The 17,918-nt window shown below is 44.7% G+C and overlaps 1 protein-coding gene and 1 long non-coding RNA gene across 53 annotated transcripts in view; one reads left to right on the top strand and one right to left on the bottom strand.

Annotated features, from left to right (window-relative positions):
- The window catches only part of Magi1 (membrane associated guanylate kinase, WW and PDZ domain containing 1), a 603,975-nt gene that overhangs the window by 70,394 nt on the left and 515,663 nt on the right, over window positions 1–17,918 (top strand).
- Window positions 303–17,069, bottom strand: LOC120102497 (uncharacterized). 3 transcript variants are annotated; one of them, XR_015686074.1, is made up of 5 exons: window positions 16,726–16,992; window positions 13,729–13,851; window positions 7,779–7,948; window positions 2,955–3,135; window positions 308–2,654 (listed from the first exon to the last, which is right to left on the bottom strand). It is a non-coding gene; the product is annotated as an uncharacterized LOC120102497 (long non-coding RNA). The 3 variants fall into 3 exon arrangements; XR_015686075.1 differs by lacking the exon at window positions 7,779–7,948 and having other exon boundaries at window positions 303–2,654; XR_015686073.1 differs by lacking the exons at window positions 308–2,654; window positions 2,955–3,135; window positions 7,779–7,948 and having other exon boundaries at window positions 10,412–13,851; window positions 16,726–17,069.

The following is a 17,918-nucleotide window of genomic DNA, read 5'->3' as shown; positions in this document are numbered from 1 at the left end:
GACCAACTCTATAAAATTGCCCTCTGACCTCCACACCTGTGACGTGATACGTGCACACCTCCTCCTTTTCACACATCACATGTCTCACACACACAATAAGTATATTAATTTTAAGAAGCTTTTATGCTCTGCTAACATAATGTAGTCCAGCTTTTAATGGAACCCTTTGCTTTTAGAAGTTACCTATTTTTATGAAGCTGGTTCTGTGTCTGTACTTTATAGACATATCAGTTTTTACTTAAAACCGTTCACTTGTAATACATCTAATTACATACAATGAGTTCGTAAAACCGGGGACCGGTGAAATAGGAGAAGCAGCACTTTTAATGACTGAACTGTGAGTGGATACAAACGGTAGAAGTTTTCATAAGTGCTGATTGACGGGAGCCTTGGAGTTCCTGTGTCGGTCTCTGTTGACAGTGGATGCTCTGGGCAGGGGAGCGCTTACCACATAGCTGCATCTGTTTCAAAGGTATTCAGTGGAAAATCGTTTGCACTCTACATCTGTTTCTCAGCTAAGAAAAATACATGCAGTTGGTTCTGGGCTCTTTGGAAGGGCTTAGAGCAAGGATAATTATGCCTTGGGGCCTTGGCCAACCCCGGTTGTCTCTGGGAGGCAGGCCTTGGTATCAGCACTCAGAAGGAGGGGAGTTTGATGGAGGTAGTTTCCAAAAGTGTTTATTATTTGAAAACCCGTTCCTTTCTAGTATGGCCTGAATGTCCAGGAGATGGATCTTTTAATATCGGGAGAACTCCTAAACCGCAGAGCACTCCAGGTTCACTGCTGACTTGTCTGGATGGGAAAGAGAGTGGAGCATGGGAGCAAGCCTGCTGGTGGATTTCTGAGGAACCTGAGGTGGGAGGACCATTGGAAGCCCAGTTTAATGGCAGGGCTCCATTGAAAGACAAACGTGGGGTAATCCTCTGAAAGTGAATCCTGGTTAAGCCTAAGGATTTGTAGGATGCTTAGGGATTGTGTTTCAGGAGAGGAAGACACACAGCTGCTTCACAGGATCCTTAGCTGGGTAAATGTTAAGTAACCAGGAGTGTGGAAAGCAGTAGGAGTCAAAGGCAGGATCCTTATGGCCAGAGCCAGGTACACCCAGGTGAGGCCTTGACAGTTCAAGGAGCCTTGAAGATAGGGCCTTGGGGAGGTGTCTTAGTTAGGGTTTCCATTACTTTAAAAAGATACCGTGACCAAGGCATCTCTTGTAAAGGACAACATTTAATTGGGCTGGCTTACAGTTTCAGAGATTCAGTCCCATATCATCATCAAGACTGGAGCATGGCAGTGTCCAGGCAGACATGGCTGTGGAGAAGGAACTGAGAGTTCTACATCTGAATCAGTAGGTAGCCAGGAAAAGACAGCTTTCAGGCAGTTAAGAGGGAGGTCTCTCAAAGCCCTTCCCCACACTTCCTCCAACAAGGCCACACCTCCTGTCAGTGCCACTCCCTGGGTCAAGCATATTCAAACCAGCACAGGAGGCCTTTTTTTTTTTTTTTAAATGGGGGTGTACAAGGACAGTCCTCTCACGTGGAGCCCCTGCTTTCTTCTGTTTACTTCCTGATCAGGGATATGAGGCCACGTTGGGAACTTCAAGGTGGTTTGACAACGGGCCCTTTTCTTTGGTGGGTATTTTCTTTTCCTCGATGTTGGTGGCAGTTATGATCTCTCCATGCAGGGGTACCACACCTCAGCTCCCCAGTGGTTTGTCTTCCCTCAAGTTCTAATGGACATTTAGACGTTTTTCATCCCCCTCCACCCCAACTCCCCAAACACACACTTTTTTCTTAGCTTTCTCTTTTAGAGACTGGCTGTGTTACCCAGGCTGGCTTTGAACCCTTGGGCTCCAGTGACGGTCCTGCCATTGTTCCCATCTCTAGTGGGCTTTATGTTCGAGCAAGTGTCACCTTTCAAATAGATTTGGAAGGCCTTGACTGTATCTGAAGAACACAGCTCAGGGATCTGCCTATTAGATCAAGCAAACCCACCCCGCTTCACTCCTTATCCTGTAACCACTGGAATAAAACGGGAGAAAAAGAGCTTCTCGACTCCACTCATGGAAGCTGTCTCAACTGGAGAAACACCTTTTCAAACCACTGAGCTGATTGCTCAGGTAGATCCCAAATGTTTAGTGCTAACCAAGCAATTTGCTGGACGCTCCTTTGTTCCTGAGTAGAACGGGACCTTCGTGATGTTTGTCCTGCAGAAAGTTTACTAAAGGGACTCTGACAGGAAGGTTGGGAGAAGAGTGATGAAGCCAGTCCATACTGAAAGGTTGACTTTTGTGGCATGTAAAATGGTAGGAATGAATGTCGTTGTCTGTCCAATTTGGCTGCTGACTGGACCAAGTACAAGGACCACTGTCCTCTGCAGGGTTCCCTTGAAGCTCATATCCACCCAGTATCTCCATCCTTGCTATGTTCTGAGGCTCCCAGCACGGCAGGGTGTTGGTCGCCTAGATGAATGCACATATTATTGTTCAGTGCATAGTTTTGCTTGTTTCGTTACATTTCCTTGTTAGTATAAGGAATCTTCCTGGTCCAGGTCACGTTTTCCATGCTGACGGCGTACAGTACAGTTCACTTTAACTAACTTACTTGCCCATTGTTGCCCAAGGAACCCAAGCCGAAAATAATAGCAGCGTCACAACCTAGGAAGGGGCGGGATAAAGAACGGAATACATTCAAAGACCGTTGGGAAATGCATTGTGGGTAGGTCGTACTTTCTGTAAATTTATGTTGAATAGTTCTTTTCACTGGACAGAGACTACTTAATTTTGGGGTGCTGGTGGTGGTACTATATGGGTGGTGCATACACTTGGGTCTTTTGATAAATATGTCCATGCGCATACGGAGGCCATGAAAGCACACCAGGGATTTTCTTCCATCACTGCCTATTTTACTTCATTTTATTTTTTAATAAAGGGGTTTTCACTGATTCAGAAGCTTACCATTTGACCTTCCAGTTTCTCCAACGTACCAAAACAATCTGTCTGAGCAGCAGGGACCAAACCTGTTGGGCTATTTCATAGTCAGTCTGTTACGCAACTTCTGATGCATTTCCGCAAATGGAGGTAGCCTGCTGCAGGAGGACACCATCGGATGGGAAAGCGAATGCTCCTGATCTCCTTCCTGTAGTTGAAAGCATGGCGTCATGGAAATGGAAAAGATTGTTTTAGGGTTTCATGGTAGCTTAAAATGTAATGGGACTTTAGTTCACTCACTCATCCAGCTTGCCTATTAGTGTTTGCGTCCCTGCCAGTCAGACTCTTCTGAGACAGATGAATCTTTGCCCACCAGGAACTTGTAGAAGGTGCAGAAAGTCATGCTTACCTGTTATTATCAGTAAGCACAGAGGGGGGAAATATGTGTGATTTTGGCGTTTGAACTCGTTTCTCAGCAGTTTGTTTGTTTGTTTGTTTGTTTTGTTGGGATACAGGGTCTCTCTGTGTAGCTTTGTCTGCCTGGAACTCCCTCTGTAGACCAGGAGGACTTCAAACTCAGAAATCCACCTGCTTTTGCCTCCAGAGTGCTGGGATTAGAGGCATGTGCCACCAAACCTGTCTTCTCTGTAGTCTTTTTACTTGTGGCTCTGTAGGAACAAAAATGGTGACTTATATAGAAACAAGGGGGGGGTGCTTACCAGATGGATTGGGGGAGTTAAGATGGGTGAAGGGTGAGAAGCCTCCTCCCTGGGTAACTCTACATTATGGAAGTAGTAGGTATATTTGGGGACGATGGAATGTCTAATTCCAGCTTCGAACTTTGGTGGTTTAGTCCCTGTGGATTTTAGGTTGCAATGCTGTAATTAACATAATTAGGTTCCTTTCTCCCTTAGAGTTGTTCCATGGGACAGAGCACCTTCTCGCTTGATGAACAAAGGACCAGAAGGGACATGTCCCTCTTCTTTATGTTGTTGTATGTGTTGGTTGGTTAGAGGCAGAGATATAACTGTCCACCCTCCCTCAGATCTCTTCTTCACAGATGTCAAAACCCTTTTGAGGAATCCGTGAAATGTGAACTCTGACTGGATTGTAGAGGTTTGGTGAAACAGCTGGAGAATTTCAGAAAGCTAAGCAGGATAGTCTAGACATCACTTTCTTATCTCTGCTGGCCTCTCGGGGAGCTTTTCCTCAGCGGGGGTCCAGGCTCAGGAAAACTGGCTTAACTGGCAAAAACCCCCATCTGGAACAAGTTTAGACCAGTCTCAAAAAGTATAGGGTTATGGTTACTTGTGTGAGAAGAACATAAAACGATTTGTTAGATTTGATATTAAAGAATTTTTTTTTTGGAGTCATGAGCAAGTTTGTTTGTCTGCATAAAATTATGTCTGCTACATGTGTGCAGGTGCCCATAGAGGCCAGAGGAATTGATCATCTGGAAACAGGAGTTTTAGGCTGCTATGAACTGCCTGTTACAGGTTGTAGCTATTAAACCTCGATCCTCTGTTAGATCAGTAGGCATCTTAACCACTGAGCCATCTCTACAGCCCGATTTTTGGTATTAAAAGAGAATCTAGGAAGAGGAAATATCGTTCACATGATGAAGTACTTGCCTAGCATGTGTAAAGTTTGATGGCAGACACCTGTAATGGTAATACTTGACTAGAATGCTGGGTGGAGGCAGGGTGAGCAGAACTCACTTCCGAGGTTATCCACAAATTCATAGTGAGCTTGAAACCAATCTGGGCTGGAGACCCTGTCTCATAAAGACAATGGGACAAAGAAAGGAAAGAGGGAGAGGGAACACATCGTTTCTTACCTACCAGGCCTTTATTAATACTCATTATGCACAGACATTGTACTTTGCATTGATGTATTCTTATGGACAAAGGAGTGATACATTGTTACGAATCGAATAATTTTTGTAAAGAAAACACACAGTAACACAGCAGAAATGTAGGGAACGTGATGAACTGGAAGAGAGATCAGGGAACATCTGAACACAGTAAGTTTGAAATATTTTCGAAATTAACCAAATGGAGGAGGTAGAGAATCAAGCTACTTCAGACTTCTCCGTACCTTTGGCCACTGTGCCCTTCAGAAACTTCCAGAAATGGAAATGTTATTTGTGCCTTGGTAGTTGTCAAAACAACGATATCCTGCCTATAATAGCCAAGGGACAGAATGTGTACTTTCCTCCCTAGGACCATGGGCGTTGGCTTTTTACCTTAAATATATGTGCCAAATTACCTGGAATGCTGTCGCTTCCTCTCTGACCGTTGGAAATAAGTCTAGCTGCGTCAGGCTCCAGGCGCTCAGGCTGTATCCTCTGCTTTCCTTAGTGGCTGTCTCAGAGTGCTCAGCTCCTAATCAGAGTGAGGCTGTTTTGTGTCAGACAGTTAACTGCCTGCTGGTGCGATAAACCTTAAGCACTCTGTCTAGAAGGCTTTTCTCAAGATGGATTGCACATTTGCCCCTTTGATGCCACAATAAGTAGGTCTTTATTTGCTATAAACATAGTTTAAAATAGTGCCAAGCTAAGCTTTGAAGACTGAAGTAGTCTGTCTCTCCACAGTGGTCTGCCTGTGGTGACATGGCCTGGGCTAGTTTTAGTATACCTGAGATTGTGCTCCGTTTCCCTTACGCTTGTCTTAAGAACTCCATTTAGACGGTGAAGTTTGATTGAATTTCTTTCTTTGAGTCTTAAACATGGGAGGGAAGTCACATTATGATGACATACATCAGAGATGACATAGCACAGTCAACCCACCTGGGTCAGTGACATCTGCTCAAGGAGGACCTGACAGCAACCATGCGGTCCACTCTTGGCTCCACCCCTCGTCATGAATTAGAACCACCATTCTGACCCCAACCTCAGTGGTGGGTAAGTTTTATGAGCTTTGAAAGTTTATATGGACAGATGAATTTGGCATGGATTCTTTTATTCCTGGCTTTTAATTCTTACTGTGTTATTGATGTTTTCAGTGTAGCATGCAGGCTCAGATCAGTCTCTTAATTTGTGGATAATTGTAGCATGCGTATGTTTACATTTCTTTATGTGCTCTACATTGTGTGTGTGTGTGTGTGTGTGTGCGTGCGCGTGTGTGCGCGCGCGCGCGCATGTCTGTACCTGGGTGTGGTAGCCAGAAGTTGATGTTTGGTATCTTCCTCAGTTGCTGTCTTTGTGAGACAGGGTCTCTTGATGCTTGCCCTAGGAGTCTTCCTGCTGCCATCACAGATGTCTGCTGCTGCAGCTGGCCTTTTACAGGGGCACAGATCCAAGCTCAGGTCCTTGGGCTTGTACGGCAGGCACTTCCTGACTGAGTTGTCTCCAGCCTCATGTGTTCTAGTTGGAGGACATTATGTTGTATGTGGTTTGGGAATGTTAGAAATAAAGAGTATGGTATTGGCGTATACCTGCATGCTTGTTTCTCTGGGGTCTAGCCTGGATGGGATTGTAGTGCTGACTGGACACTGGGCATTTCTCCAATTCCAGTAGAAAGTTCCATAGCCTGCAAAGCATGCCTCACTGTGGTTCTACCTCGTGGCCCACCGGCACCATCCTCATTTCCACTATCCAGCATCCTTAGTAGGGATGATTTATTGTATTTCGTTTTTTAAAACAACTTTTTTTTGGGTGGGGTGGGGTGGGCAGGACTAGAGATTAGATTCAGGCCCTGGTTCATACTAGGCCAGCCTCTCTTTCTGATCCACACCCCAGGTCTTGGACACCATTTACTTTTATCCGTCTAAAGAGATGTGTGCTTTAAAGGCTGGGGGCATAGCTCAGGGGTAGCTTGCCTCTCCTGTCCAAAGCCATGGTTTGAACCTAGTGTGCGTGAGGAAGCGTGCACACAGAGAGAACAAGAGAGAGATTGACTGACTGAGGAAATGATTGAGATTTGGAGTTTAAGAAGTCTGAATTTACCTAAGGCCTCCCACCGAAGGACGGCCATAAGATGACTGAGGCTGTGTTTGCGTCAGGATCTCAGCCTTCGGACTCTAGCACCCTGTGGTCCAAATGCCAAGTGCTAAGATATGTGAGGTTGGCACATTTAGTCTCTGTGAGCCTCAGTGTTTCTTTTAGCAGGATGGAAAGCATTTGCAATTCCTCAAGAGTGGTTACAAGCCCTGCACCCTCGCCCAGTGTGCTTCCTTAGTTGCGGCCTTGTTCATTGTCACAGGACCGATAAGCTCTTTGCCCATTTTACTGCTGTGGAATAATACTCCAGTATGTGTTTCATTTTAATTTTCACGGAAACAGTTATTTCACTGAGAGTATATGAGGTCGGAACCCGTGCATCCTTCCTGGAGCCGCCATGTGTGATTGCTGTCTATTTGAGTGTGTGCATGTTTTGAAGGACATCTTGAGCCCTGGGATGCTGTGGATGTGTCTGCCTTTGACACAGGACAGCAGAAAAGGAAATGGTGCTTGGCTGTTTTATTTTTCCTTTGTCAGGTCTCTGCATCCTCCACTGAAAGCAAAACAAAGGCCCCGCCGGCTGCATAAATATTGTGACTGGCAGCTCCAGGGTTGCTGCTGTCCTTTTCCCCTTTCCTACAATTGCTGAGCGACTTAGGGAGGCACAGCAAAGCCCCGTGGTTGTCACGCTGGTGTTTGAAAAGTGACCTTGCAATTCCAGAACTAAAAATGGAGATCGAAAGAAAAATAAGCAGCCCAGTCATTTTTGGAGAGAAGTTGAGGGGCATTTGCTGGGAAGAGAAGGCTTTCCCTCCCTGACACCCAGGTTGTTGTACCATGTTCCTGAGTCTCAGGAAACCCAGTGCAAGGTGGCACCCTAGGTACCTTCATCTGAGCACTTTCCTACTCACTTTTACTTGATGAGCAGAACATTCCAGAAGTCTGGCTAGGAGACAGGAAAAGGAGCGCTCTGAGTATATCCTTGCGGAGTCTGACTTAGAGAATTCCAGGGCTGTTCCCTGTGTCAGTTTCTGTTCTGAATACGTGGGCATCCTCAGTTCTTTCTGTTCTCAGAACTGCCCTGTAAGTTGGGAAGTCTATTTAGTGGCGAGGAAACCAAGACAGCACCTGTTTAAGTAATTTGGCTGAGATCACTCAGTTACTATTTAAGAGGGTTGCCATTTGAAGTGTGGTTTAGTCCAGAGTCAGTGTCCTTACGCATAGCACACCTCCTGTACACCCATGTGTCTGTCACACAAGCCCACTTCTGCTTCACCGTGGAGATAGCCATTGTTCATTTAGCCTCACTTCCTATGTGGTTGGAAGCAACAGGTCTGGCGTGTGCCACCTACAGCGTATGCACCCTACGACATACTGTTAATACCTGAGCTCTGCCATGTAGCCCGAGGTTGGCCTAGCTTTCTTTCAGAGTGATCGTAATGGAGGTCACTCTCTGCCTAGGACCTGTGTGTCCTCCCCACCCCCAACTAGCTTCTGAGGAAAACCGTGGGAAACAAAGGCCTTCGGAGGTTTTCAGAAACCTGAATGCAAACTCAAATCTCATCTGCTCCCAAAACTCTACTACCTAAAATCTTGAAAAATATTTTGTTTTAGGTTATTCCCACAAGGTTGTTAGTCTGAGAGTGATCCAGGCCTCAGAGGCCTGACTTTTTGCCCCTGACATTAGGTTGGAGAGCAGTGGTTGAGGTTGAGTGGTGGTGAAGGAAATGAATTCATTTAGTATTACAGCTACTATCGGGATGCCGCCACTTCAGAGAGGGATGCCGTGTCCCACAGCTGAGGTGAAGCTTTTAAAGTTGTCCAGTTTTACAGAGGGCGGCGTAAAGTCACAAACGTGCATCGACTATCATCCTTCCTAACCAGGGTTCTTTCTAGATGAATGCTGTTGCAGAATTTTTCTCCTTTCTCTTCCCATTTGGCAGTCATTTTTTATTTTATTTTTTTCTCATTAGAGGCACGGCTTGTTCAAGTGCCCCTGTGTTGTGAAGTTCTTGTCTAAAGAAGGCTTGTCAGGCCCCATGAGCCTTGCACAACAGACAAACCTTCATTTGTTCAGTGTTGGGAGAGGAATGTGGCTGCTACCCCTGCCTCCCTGGATACACCTGTAGGGCTGGTTCCCCTAAGGAACCTTACTGCTCTATCTTTAACTCAGCCAAAGTTTGCTCTCCCTAGCAACGCTGTGTCAATAGTGACAGGATGCAGAGGGACTAAGGTTTCTGTGTTCTTTTTTTTTTTTTTCCCCCCTGCTTAAGCCCCAAATATGTGTGTAATCTCTCTTAACTGGTATGGTAAAGTCGAAACTTGCCTTATCACTGGCTTGAGAGGCTCCTGGAACATAACTCTAGATAAGGTGGAAAAAAAATACCAGGTCCGAGATAACCAGAGAAAGTTAATCTTTCCTCACAAAGAACACTGCTCTCTTTAATTGGCTAGTCTGTGAATAGGTAAGGGGGTATGAGGAAGCCTTCCATACCTCCCCCTGAGCAATTTGGAAGCAGGAAGGAAGGTTCCTAGCAGTAAGTAGTCCAAGGGTTTAGGTTCTTACTAGGTGTTACCTGCTTCTTGAGAAAATCACAGGCAGCTGGTTTCTGCTAGAATCCAGTCTCATGACCTTGAACTTAACCTTTCTTTGAGCCTTAGTTGTTTGGTCCATGACCAGGGAATAGCTGATACTATGCAGCTCTTAAGGTGGGATTAAAGAGGTGTACTTGCATTCCTCTGAACGGCACCTGGCACGCAGCGTTACCCAAGAGATTGCAGATGGAAACCGTGAGCATTATACGCCAGTGATATTCATGTGGTCTGCTTGCTTACTAAATATTCTAGCACACAAGTCAGTCACATAGATTTAAATAATTGCTTATTGCTGTAAACATTTTCTTTTCAAATCTACTGCTCTGGAAGTTCTTCCTGTTTGTTTGGCAGAACAAAAGTATGTGGCCGGGGCGAGCTCTTCCCTTACATTGGTTTGGCTGTGGTCAAAGTCCAGAGCTCTGAATGATCAATAGGACAGGGCCCCAGGGAAAGAGGCACCCGTGACAGAATCTCCCAAGTATCCCATGGATAGAAATTAGGAGAGCCATCCATTTGGAGAGGAAACATTCTATCCATAGCTTCAGTAACACTCAGGTGAACTTGGGCTTCCTCTCAGCTATGAGTATACACAGTATGGGATAAGCAGCATTCACCACCGGGTCATCAGCAGGACTCTTAGATTTTTAAATATCTTATAGTATTGTTTATACTTAAAACAAACAAACAAACAAAACAGGTTGACATGTAGCCCAGGCTATTCTCAGACTTAAAATATAGCAGAGGGTGGCCTTGAACTCCTGATTGTTCTCCCTCTCAAATGCTGGCATTACAAGCATATATCACCATGCCCAGAATCTCTCATGCTTTTATTTTCTAGCTAGAGATAGCAGTAGTTATCCAGTCCCAATTTTATGATTCCTCAGGGTTTTTCTTAAGAAAATACATTACTATATTATAAATATACTTTACAAGTACTTTAAAAGCCATATTTCAGTATAATTGCTTTCCTTTGTTCTTTTATACATTTTATTTTACTTATTTATAAATGTTATTTAGAGCAGTACCCATAGGCTTCACAAACCACCGAAGGGGTCCGTGTACAAACAAGCAACATGGTTGCATAGGCAAATGCGAGACTGGATTGGCCTATTGTATACTATGTGCATGCATAAGGCTTGCTTGCACAACAGCATGAGATCCCAAGTGAAGAAAACCGCAGATGGGCAGTGGTGGGGTTCGTGCACAGCATGCACAGTGTCTTGGTTTGGATCCCCAGTGTCACCTAGAAACCATCACACTAACCAAGAAGTCAAACAAAACCTGTGGCTGCTTAAAAAGAATAAAAGAAGTGAGTTAGACTAGTATTAGGAATGTTTTCACTCCAATGATTACGTGTAAAGTGCCATTTCAGTGGGTTGGCTGTACTAAAACTTCGTTATGAGATATTTCATTTCTTTTCTTACTGTGACCACTTGAACCAGGTCTGGCTTCTATTTGGGTGCTGCAGGTTCACTGCTACTTGGTCTCCATGTAACGGAATTTCGCTTGAAGTGTGAATTCATGGGCTCCAGCCCAGTGCACTTGCTGCATTTGTATTGGGGTGTTTACACTGCAGTGATGGAAGATGAACAAAATAAACAATTTTTTAACCGTAGGAGCTACAGGTGGAGTCCTCATGACTGTTGGAGGTTGCAGCTTCTGCGGTTAAGTTGTGCTGCTCTGGAGTCTAGGTGTACCTGGACCCTTCCCAGGATGCACAGTGGTTTAACAGAGTGCTGTGGGAGTTGCCTGAGGAAGCTCTCCCGTTCTGTGGTTCTATGTTTAGCAACACTAGTGTGTGTTCAGAGCCTGCTGTGAGCTCTGTTGAGCATCCTACCTGTCTAGAGAAAGCCGTGTTGTCCAGTGACCACAGCCCTGGGCTGTTTTGATGCCTTTTGCAGGGCCTTCGATGGATCGAGGAGAGTTTAGAAGTTCCTGGAAATGACTTACTGTTTTCTTAGGCCATCTCTGGTGTGAAAATGGAGCCTGCTTTACATAGAGGACGTTTGGTATTTTGTTTGTTTGTATTCCTCTCCCCCAAAGTATTTTCCTGAGGTTGTGGTTGAAGTAATTTAATCCATTTAACTGTCACTGGACAGGGTACAAGGCTGTTTTTGGAAGATTACAAACCCAAGATTGGCATTTGGACCACACAGGTTGAGCGAGACCTCTTCAAGGGTACTTTCTAACATTAGAAATGTCTTGTCCTTCCTGAGAGTGTTTTTTGAACTCTAGACAGCTAACTGATTACACACTTGGACAATCTAGCTCTTGTCTGGGATTCCTGAGAGACTCTCAGCCGGAGCGGAGGTGGTGCAGGAGTGAAACTCAAGACCATCCTTGCAGGCCCTGGGTCAGAATCTCGTGGAGATTGACTTTGTGGTTATTCTTTTTATGCATTTAAGCATAATAAATCTTTGGGAAAGGGATTCCAAATGTGACAGTTCTCACAACAAAGTTTTAGTCCTAGCTACAATAGAACTCCCTAGCAAGGTAACAAAGTACCTACCTTACAATAAGAATGATTTCTATTGGCTGATAAACAGAGCTCTAGGCTAGGGCCTTTTTAAAAGGGATGATTCTACTTATTGAGAAACAAAGCCCAGTATTAGGGCCTAAATAATTTCCCGGATATTGAGAGGATTAAGGTGGAGGCTTGCTCCTAATAGAATAGCTAAGGATTGCCAGGTTGCCAGACAACATTTACTCCAGCCTTCCGGGTGAAAAGCTGTCATTCATCATTTCCTTCCTTGAAGAAAATAGGCGTCCGTCCCCCCCCCCCCATGTTTGGGGAGCCTGGTTCCTCCAATGCTATCCTTAAGAAAAGCCTCCTCTTTCCCCACCTTCTAGCTTGTTTTTCTGGCATTGTATTGTGTCTGGCCCTTTTATTTCTTTTGATTAAAATGTATAAGCTGTAACAAAAATATGAACTGATAATGTTGTCAATTCTGATCCAATATAAATACAACACTGGGTCCTACATTTAAAAGTTGGAGAGAGAGGAGTACTGGTGAGAAGCACAGAGAGGAGATGTCTACATTGGGAAGAACGATGAGTAAAAGGGCCCAGTGATCTCCAAGTTCATGGTCAGCCCACCATTGACCTATCATTTCTTAGTTTCGGGTCTGTCTTGCTAGGTGGTCTTATGAACTGCCCTCTGTGCTGCACTCGGGTGTTAACCCACTGTTTGAGAAAAAGACCATTATCACAGCTTTAAGTCAAATTTGAAGCAAGCTTTCATTAAGCTGGCCAGGTTGATGGTCTCTCTGGCCATGCCTTTCTCTGGGTTTCCAGAAAATGGCCATGAGTCACACCTTGCAGTGGCTTGAAAAGGCAGTCCCACAAGGCCACTGTATTTCCCATCAGGTCTAGTCAGGGACAAGCATATATCCTGACATATTTCCTGCCTGTGTACCTCCTGCCTACATCCAATCAGGGGCTAAGCATACATCCTGACATATTTCTTGTCTACATATCTCCCACCCACACGTGATCGAGCACATCCTCTTGTTATCTCCCATAAACAATAGCCTTCAGCATTTCAGGAAGTGTTTGTCCTTGGACTAGGGGCTGACAAGGTAGAGGCATTTTTGTTTCATAGGTCTCTTAGGAACAATAATTAAAACTTAAAAACATAATGTTGGCTCTCACAAAGGTCTATCCTTCCATCCCTCCAGCATGGGATTCCTGAGGACATTTTAGTTCTTTGGGGTCCCTTGTCAATAGGTACATTTATGCCCTTTCTTCAGTTGCCTGACAGGACAGTTTATGTGTATTACTTGTGATGTGACATGTGACATTTTCTGCTGTGTATACTTGGTGGCAGGTTTCCTGTGTGCTGACTCTGAGCTGGCTAGTGACCGTAAACTGCAGCATCCAGAAGGGAATACATAGTGCTTTTCTTGCTCTTGAGGAAATGTAGTTTTGGTAAAGTCCCAATAGGAACTTGGAAATCCCTTTTGCCGAAGGGCATCGGCTGCTTGTCTGAGCCCATAGTATAACTAAAAGCCAGAAATAGAGTGGCATCTCAGTTTCATTTTGCATCTGTCCCCTTTGCTTTGGGTCAGCCACCTGTTCATTATGACCTGTTAACTACAGAGAGAGAGTAGAGCATTCTTCATCCGTTGATACCGAAGAACAAATTTATAAGGAATTGAGGTGTCTTCGGGTAAATTTTTACAGTGTCCGATTCCAGACACCCAGACAATTCATAATGGTCTTCTCCTCCATTTTCCACCTCTCTCCGCCCCATAAGCCAAAAGTCACCTTGAATTCCAGGGCTAGCCCGCAAGTGAGAACAATTATCCATGATGGTGAGGCTGCGTCCTTGGGTTATAACGGGAGTAGTTGTCTCAGAGGTGAGTGGCTTGCGCCCTTCTGCGGGCTACCCTGTGGGATCAATCACGAGACAGTGATCAACTGGACCACAGCTTGACCAAGACTATTTGTGCATGCCTCTCACCCCTGGCCTCAGTTCCTTCCATTTAACCTACAGTTCCATCTGTCTCCTGAAGATGATCTTGGGGCGGGGGTCACTGGCCTCCTTTATTCTTAAATCTCTTTTCTCTGCTTTTCAGCACTGCCTTTCTCTTTGCTTGGTGAATCTGAATGAACAGTCGAACTTACCTTTTAGGGGATCCTGTCCTAAAAACCTCAGCTATGAACTTCAACGGTAAACATGGACAGTTCCAAATGATGATTTAGATAGAAGAATCCTTTTGCTTGTTTCTATTTAATCTACACTGAATAGAAACAAATTCTTAGCCAGCTAGTAGCAGTAAGAACCAACAGCTGTTGACATTCGTGCAGTTATTCAACACGTATTTGCTGGGTGTGTACTGTGTCAGGTGAGTCGCTAGAATACAGCAAGACAAGTGCTGATCATGGAGTGTGCTTGCCTGGGTGTTATGCAGGCGTTAGGACATACCTGATGATGTGTGGTTTGGGCCAAAGCAGTTGGCTTTTCCATCCCATGCTGCAGATTGAACCGCACTTGGTTCTCTTTGAAATGAGCGAACATTTATATCCTTGCGTAATAGAAGTAGGCTTAGTAGTTTATAATTGGTGTGAAGGCTCCAGTTATGACTAAGGGGGACACCTCAGTAGATGTCACCCTCTTTGCATGCTATTTTCTCTGTGTTTCTTGTACTTGGTTCTCGTCGCTTTCTACTGCTGGTTTCTGGGCAGTGGGAGGAGCCTGGATGATTCAGTTCATTCATTTTGGTTTGAGACATAAAACACCAAGCCTCATGATTCATGGGGACTCTCTGTGGCGTCGCCCTCGTAACTCGTAAAATTTGTTTTTCAAATAAGGGCTATGATTTTGTGATGTTAAAAGTAACACATTTTTAGAGTTGCTTAGTGAGTATATAACTCAGCGTACACAGGATTTAAAAAGTGTGCATTGAAGTCCTTGCTTAGAACTCAGTGGTTCTTTGACAGCATTTTGGAATAAGATGAGCTGGTTTTGACTGTATTCTTGCCTTTTAAAGAAAACCTAATATTTATGTTTGGAGTAAGATGTTTTTGGAAGGTCAGTAATGTTGACCTTCCCAGAAATGTGTTCATTTCTGGTACCGAGTGAGGGTTTCTGAGTGAAGTTTAGTCCTGTTTGGCTGAGCAGTTTAAAGCCCAGCCTAGTTGAAGGGCAAAAGCTCTGGGCATTTTATCCAGGTTCTGACAGCAGGGTGTGGTTTCTACAATGAAGAAGATCTTATGAAGGGAGCACTGAAGAAGGTTGAGGTGTTTGCTTTATCTCAGACTGTGCTAGGGCAGCTTGGTACTTTGTCATTAGTCCCTTTTTTCCTCCACATGACGTGACAAACTAGAGTGTGGATGTATTGAACTGGGCTGCTTACAGGGCTCTCTGACCAAGTTGAGTGTTAGCAGAGAAGACATTACACTGGTTTTGATGCCTTGGCTGAGTCATGAGTTCATGGAAAGCTGTCCCAGTCGACATGAGCATTGGGTCACCTGTGTCACTGCAGCATCCCTTATAGGTGGTGTTTTCGGTGGTGGTGTGTGTGTGAGAGAGGAGGGAAGAAAAGAGAGGATGTATATATGGCATGGCACTCATATGGATGTGGGGTCTAGCATTTCTAACTTGTTTGAGGTGGTATCTCTTGTATAGGGAAGGTCTCTTTGCATCAGGTAGGCTTATTGGCTTTTAAACTTCTGGAGATTCTCCCGTCTCTGTCTTTTGTCTCCCCAGAGATGTACTCTGGGGCTTTTAAACTTCTGGAGATTCTCCCGTCTCTGTCTTTTGTCTCCCCAGAGATGTACTCTGGGGCTATAGATGCTCATAGCCCTGTATCCATTTTCACATGGATTCTGGGAACCAAACTCTAGTCATCAGGTCTTGTGAAAGGAAAAGTGCTTTGCCCTTGAGCCATCTTCCCAGTCATCTTTATTGATACTTAAAAGGTGCAGATATAGACATTTTCAGAATTTAGAAAGGTGACAAGAAGAGGTTGGAGATTTAGCTCAGTGGTAGAGCACTTGCCTAGCAAGCGCAAGGCCCTGGGTTCGGTCCCCAGCTCCAAAAAAAAAAAAAAAAAAAAAAAGAAAGGTGACGAGTTTACTTTGTCGTTTTCTCTATTATTTTGAGCATGTGAGATTTTTCTCTGTTATTTACTGAAGTACAGTGGTAGAGCACTCCCTGTGTGTAGGTGAGACCTCTGACACTGAAGTACATGTTCCTCCTTTTTTAAGTGTTTACTTTGAGTCACGATCCTGCTGAGGTGCCCAGGTTACGATCCTTGCTTACCAGAACCTGTGGTGCTTACTTCCACTTAGAGCACACGCACCTACCACACTTTTGAGAGTTTTTTGCAGATTTGAATCTTACTTACAGTTGGTAAAGATAATATCGTAAACACAGAGGGATGCAGAACTGTCAGAATAGCATTTAGCTGCTTTAGGAAACTGTTTCCTGTCTGCTGTGACTTTCAGACCTCGTTCTCATGCACCATCCATATCTGCTAACTTCAGGAACTCCACAAAGTAAAAGCCGGGGAACTGGTTTACATAGCAATAGGTGCACACTGATATTTGGAAGTTACTTAGCACAGAAGGCCCGAGGGCACCAAATACAACACAGTGCAGAAGAGGGGCCAACCTTCCCTTGACTGCTGGCTGTAAATTGACAGTAACTTATAAAGAGTAACTAAGATGAAAACACTGTATTGAATTACTTAGGTATTGCCTGGCTATCATTCTTCCATCATTTAAAGTTTACGTCAAAAGCATAATGTGTAAACTCACCAGCTGCTGTATTTCTTCAGTGTCTGCTTCTTCCCTGGACCTTCTTAATCTGCAGATGAAAATAGGAAAAACAAAAAAAAAAACAAAAAAAACAAACCAACCAAACAAAAAACTTTCAGTGCCTACATGTTTTCTCCCACATTGATTGAACACTTTGTATTTATCATTTTCTGAAGTACTTGGAAGCTGCTGGTTATGCGGTGTGCAGCACACACGAGTGCATGTGCATGCATGACTGCCTGCATAGTTAGGATGCCATTTTCAGGTAATGAGTTACTGAAAATAGGCTGTGGGCACATGACATAAGCGACTCCCTGGAGTCCACTGCCAAGACAAATAGCAGTAGGTGTGTTGGTCTCCGCTGAATGTCATTGCCACCCTGGCTCTGTGTCTCATCCATGTGGAAAAGCTTGCTGAAATTTGTACCTCAAGAAGCGGTCGGACGAGTACTGACCCAGGGTGGTAGAAGTTTGAGTATTCCCGATGGGAAAATGCATGGTGAAATGTTGCAGGGGTGCGAGATTTCCAGCTGCCGAGTTCAGCCGCAGACAGTAGAGAGAAGGGTTGAGGACCTGTGCTTTGCAAAAGTCTTTTACCTTGGGCTTCTTGAGGAGTGAAGAAAGAGAGAGAAGTCGTGAGGACATTAGAGAGGAAGGAAGCTTGTCTTTCTGGAGTCTGTCTGAGGAGCAAGAACTCCAGCATAATTAGTATATGTTGTAAAGGCAGCCAACACAGAGTTAATATTCACTGTGTGTGTGTGTGTGTGTGTGTGTGTGTGTGTGTGTGTGTGTGTGTGTGTGGGTAGGCAGTTTGTGTTAAAATCAGTGACCAGGCTAAGTGTGTATGACTTTGGGTAGGGCCTGGTTTCTTTCCCCAGACATTGCCTGAGTTCCTTAGTTAGAGTCTCCGTTGCTGTGATGAAACACCATGACCAGAAGAAGCTTGTGGAGGAAAGGGTTATTTCAGTTTGTAGTTCTTCCCTGAGGGACGTCAGGGCAGGAACTCTGGCAGGAAACAGGAGGCAAAACTGATGAAGAGACCATGGGGGAGCTGCAGTGAGCTGGACCCTCTCTCATCAAACATCAGTTAATAAAATGCACCACAGGCTTGCCCACGGTTCAGTGTAGTGGGAATATTTTCTCTTTTGTGGTTACCACTTCGGAAATGATTCTAGCTTGTGCCAATTTTACGTC

The sequence above is a fragment of the Rattus norvegicus genome, chromosome 4, assembly GCF_021556685.1.
Source record: "Rattus norvegicus strain SHRSP/BbbUtx chromosome 4, alternate assembly SHRSP_T2T, whole genome shotgun sequence".
NCBI classification, from domain to species: domain Eukaryota; kingdom Metazoa; phylum Chordata; class Mammalia; order Rodentia; family Muridae; genus Rattus; species Rattus norvegicus.
This window is presented reverse-complemented; position numbering and strand designations above follow the sequence as displayed.